This window comes from Mobula hypostoma, chromosome 15, assembly GCF_963921235.1.
Source record: "Mobula hypostoma chromosome 15, sMobHyp1.1, whole genome shotgun sequence".
In the NCBI taxonomy this organism is placed as follows: domain Eukaryota; kingdom Metazoa; phylum Chordata; class Chondrichthyes; order Myliobatiformes; family Myliobatidae; genus Mobula; species Mobula hypostoma.
The window spans coordinates 72,661,734-72,667,160 of record NC_086111.1 but is presented as its reverse complement, the minus strand read 5'-3'; positions in this window follow the sequence as shown (position 1 = coordinate 72,667,160).

Here is a 5,427-nt window from a genome sequence, read left to right as displayed (position 1 = left end):
AGCATTTTGTGTGCATTATTCTGCGTTTCCAGCATCTGCAGAATCTCTTGTGTTTAAGAACTGCGTCAAGCTGTGTGGTTATTAATCTAATGTTCTAATTCTCTCAAAGCCCGCCACTTCCTAAGACAGAGAAACACCCTGGATTTATACAGATAAGTGACTTATGACAGAACACTCTTGGTGAAGATGGATGTTGCTTCCGTGTGTGGCTAGCTGTGTTTCCTTCACCTGTCTTATCTCTTGCTGGCCACATTCAATGGCTGAATGAACTTCTGTATGTAGACAGTGCGAGAGGCTTCTCGGCATACAGGCAGTGAGAGAGGCTGTTCTAAAGACAGGCCATGGGTCTGGGAGTTGCCAAGTAGGTTGGTCCTGACCTGTGATTGGCGTTTGATTCAAATTTTGATTAATTCAAAGTTCAGAGTAAATTTATCATCTAAATATGTATATCTCACCATATACTATCCTGAGATTCTTGGCTTTGCAGGCATTCTCAGTAGATACAAAGAAACACAATGGAATCAGTGAGAAACTACACACCAAGATGGACAAACAACCAATATGCAAAAGGCAACAAGTTGTGCAATTACAAAAAAAAAGTATAATAAATAAAAATAACTGAGAACATGAGATGTAGAGTCCTTGAAAGTGAGTCCATAGGTTGTGGAATCCTTTTGGAGTTGAGGTGAGTGAAGTTATCCACACTGGTTCAGGAGCCTGATGGTTGAGGGGTATCCTGTGGATTTAGGTCCCGACTTGACACTTCACACACAAGCTGAATACAGTCCCAATGTTAGGTCCTTAAATTAAGGACCAGTCTGATAACTTGGATCTTGTGGGCACATTATTGAAGAAGAATATAGGGATACGGGCCAAATGTGGGTAAATAGGACTAAGATATGTGGGCACCTTGGTCAGTATGACAAGTTGAGCTGAAGGAATTGCTTCAGTGCTGTATTACTCTCTGACTTTAACACTATTATCACTAAACTACATAAACACACAGATATTATTTGAATGGGGATTGTTTTTGGGGCTGAACATCACCGAAGAGCTCTCTTGGTCTGTCAACACAACCTTGATAGTAGGGAAGGCACAACAGTGACTATACTACCGGAGGGGCTTAAGGAGAGCTAATCTGCCCAATAATTGCTGGCCAACTTTTACCGATGTGCCATAGAGATCACACTGATATACGGAATGACAGCGTGGTACTCTCGCTGCAGCAAGACAGATCACAAAGCGCTCCAACGGGTGATTACGTTGGTTCAGCACATCATTGGGACTCAACAACTGGACCTGAGAGAATCTACAACTCTCCTATGGCACACTCGTAACATCATTGAAGACCCATCCCATCCTGGACACCGTCTGTTCAATCTCCTGCCACCTGGTAGCAGATACAGAAACATCTTAGCCAAGCCAGTAAGACTGAAAAACAGCTTCTTCCCAAGGGCTGTTTTGCAGCTGAATGATGCTACACCCCGGCTTGTCAATGGCCTTTCAGTGTTATGGTCTATCAAAGTCACTTGTTGCATGTAAATATGGGAATTAAAAAAAATTAAGCCATACCGCATGCATTGTAAATATCTGTTTTGCTCGGAACGGAGTAGCACCACAATCCCATTGTCCAGAGCAATGGCAATAAAGTTTTATTCTATTCTATTAGAACATAGGACAGTACAGCACAATACAGGCTTTTCAGCCTACAGTGTTATACTGATCAATTTAATCCTTCCCTCCAACACAGCCCATAACCCTTCATGTTTCTGTCATCCATATGCCCGTATAAGTTTCTCTTAAATGTCCGTAGTGTATCTACTTGTACCACCACCCCCGGCTGTAGTGTATCTACTTGTACCACCACCCCCGGCTGTAGTGTATCTGCTTGTACCACCACCCCCGGCTGTAGTGTATCTGCTTGTACCGCCACCCCCGGCTGTAGTGTATCTGCTTGTACCGCCACCCCCGGCAGTGCGTTTCAAGCCTCAGACATTGACCCTGAGCTTCCCTCCAATCACCTTAAATGGATGTCCTCTGGTTTTGGCCATTGGTTTCCTGGGAAAAAGGGTGCAGGCTGCCCACTCTGTCCAGCTTCCCATAATCCTAAGCACCTCTATCATGTCGCTCCTTACCCTCCTTCACTCCAAAAAGAAAAGTACAGGCCCTTCAGCCCACAATGTCGTGCTGCTACTATAACCTCCTCTAAACCTACTTCTGATGTCCCCCCCATACTTTCCTTCAATCACCTTAAAGATATCTCCCCCCAACCCTCGTATTAGCCATTCCCCCCCTGCCAGGAAAAAGTCTCTGGTTGCCCATTGGATCTATGCTCTTTATCATCTTGTACACTTCTATCAAGTCACCTCTCATCCTCCTTCACCCCAAAGAGAAAATCCCTAGCTCGCTCAACCTATCCTCATAAGAAATGCTCTCTAATCCAGGCAGCATCCTGGTAAACCTCCTCTGCACCCCGTGTAAAGCTTCCACATCCTTCCTATAATGAAGCGATCAGAACTGACCACAATATTCCAAGTATGCTTTAATCAGAGTTTTGTAGCGATGCAACAGTACCTCGTGGCTCTTGCACTCAATCCCTTGAAACTTGATGTTGCTCAGTTGGTATATGGCTTTTGTCAGTCAGGTGTAGGTGTGTGACTGGACTGTACGTTTAGAGTGGAACAGAGGCAAGGACTCCTGTACCAAAGACAGAGTCAGGGTTGAGGATTTCTTCTGAATACTTCAGTGAATACTCAGTGTCTCTCTGTCCCTGAGCAACTCTCCCCTCCCTACACGGACCACTTGACTCATAGTTGGGCATAATTAGCACAGTAGTTAGCACAATGCTTTACAGTATAGGTGACCCGGGTTCAATTCCCGCTGCTGCCTGTAAGGAGTTTGTACGTTCTCCCCATGACTGCATGAATTTCCTCTGGGTCCCCTGATTTCCCCCCACAGTCTGAAGGTTGGTAGATTAATTGGTCATTGTAAATTGTTCTGTGATTAGGCTAGGATTAAATCTGAAGGTCGCTGGGCGGTGCAGCTCAAAGGGGCAGAAAGGCCTATTCTGCACTGTATCTCAATAAATAAATAAATTTTTAATTTAGAGTCAGGGTCAAAGACCCATAGAGCACTATAGCACAGATACTGGCCCATAGCCAATCTAGTCCCTCCCAACCTATCAACCTGCACCCAACCGATCCCCTCTACACCCCTCACACCCATTTATTTATCCAAATTTCTCTTAAATGTTGAAATAAAATCCACGTCCAACACTTCCACTTGCAGCTCATTCCACACTTGTACAACCCTCTGACTGAAGAAGCTCTCCCTCATGTTCCCCTTAAATATTTTACCTTTCACCCTTTACCTATTACTGTTGTGTATTTAATATTTCAGTAATATTTGAGTAATATTGTAAATATATTGTTTTATTAAGCATTCTTTGCTTGTTTAAATAATTTATGGGTTATATGTAAAAGTATGTGAATGGCATACGTCATCACAGCACTACGTCATAAAATGTATGCATCTTGCTTGAAGTGAAAACAAGGTACATGAGTTATCCCAGGCTCTCCCATGTTTTTCTTCTGATTAGTTTTGGAGTTACAAGTTATTTGGCTAATTATTTGAGTTGGTTTATTTTTGTCATGTTTACCAAGATACAATGAAAAACTTTATTTGCTTGCTATTCACTCAGATCATTGCATGCATAAGTATATTGAGGTAGTAGAAGAAAGCTGCAGGATTAGATTTTTGAGGATTAGAAATATATAAAAGTAAGTCATCAGCATAAAGTGATACTTTATGAGACTTTAAACCACGAGTTATACCAATAATATTTGGAGATTCTCGAATAGCAATTGCAAGAGGTTCTAATGCAATATCAAATAATAAAGGACTAAGAGGACAACCTTGTCTGGTACCTCGAAAAAGAGGAAAAAAAGGTGAATTTAAAGAGTTAGTACGAACTGAGGCCATAGGAGAATGATATAACAATTTGATCCAGGATATAAATTTTGGGGCTGAAGTTAAACATTTCAAGCACCTTAAATAAGTAAGGCCATTCGACCCTATTGAAGGCTTTTTCAGCATCTAGGGAAATGATGCATTCAGGATCATTTTGTGACGGGGTATAGACAATGTTTAACAGTGTATGAATATTATAAAAAGAGTAACGACTTTCAATAAAACCCGTTTGGTCTTCTGAGATAATATAAGGAAGTGCTTTTTCTAATCTGTTTGCTAATAACTTAGAAAAAATTTTAGAGTCAACATTTAATAAAGATATTGGTCTATAAGATGCACATTGAGCAGGGTCTTTATCCTTCTTTAATATTAAAGAGATCAATGCTCTATAAAAGGATTCGGGAAGTTTACCAAGTTTTAATGAGGCCTCCAGAACCCTGAATAACCAAGGGATTAATGAAGATGCAAAAAATTTATAAAATTCCGTGGTAAACCCATCAGGACCAGAAGCTTTCCCCGGGTTCATAGAAAAAATAACATTCTTAATCTCATCAGTGGTAAAGGAAGGGTCTAACATAGAAGATATATCGTGTGAAATCTTAGGGAAATCTAGGTTATCTAAAAAGTCATACATATGTTTAGAGTCTCGTGGAAACTCTGATTGATATAAGGAGGAACTTGGTTTCAATTCCGAAAATTTTTCGATTTTAATCAATTTGGGCTTAATCTATTTTAGGCAACATATTCTTTCCCCCCTCTTCTACGGACCGTGCCTTTCAAATTTGGAAGACTAATGGTATATCACGGTTTTTGGATTTACTTTTAGATGGCTCCCTTATGTCTTTTGAACAATTATCTAACAGATATAACTTACCAAGAATACATTTTTTTAGATATCTCCAAGTTAGAAATTTCCTAAGTACCATACTTTCTTCCTTTCCGTCGTTACTCCCTACATATATTTTAGATACTATAATTAACCTTAACCCATGTCAGAAAGGTGTAACGGCTATTATTTATAATACTATCATGAAACTTAGGAAAGCTCCACTCGATAAGATTAGGTCAGATTGGGAAAAGGAATTGGGCTTTACTGTCTTGGCGAATGACTGGGCGCATATTTTACAACTAGTCAATACTTCCCTCTATCTGTTCCAAACATTCCCTAATTCAATTTAGTTCATAGAGCACATATGTCTAAAGATAAATTAGCTCATTTTTATTCTCATATTAACCCTCTTTGTGACAGGTGTCATGGGGAGATAGCTTCCTTAATTCTTATGTTTTGGTCCTGTCCTACTTTGGAAACTTTTTGGAAAGACATTTTTAATATTATCTCAAAGGTATTGAATACAGATATTTCTCCCCATCCTATTACTGCTATCTTTGGATTATCTAAAATTTCCAGTAATCTTTCCCCTTCAGCCCGTAGAATGATTGCATTTCTTACTTTAATGG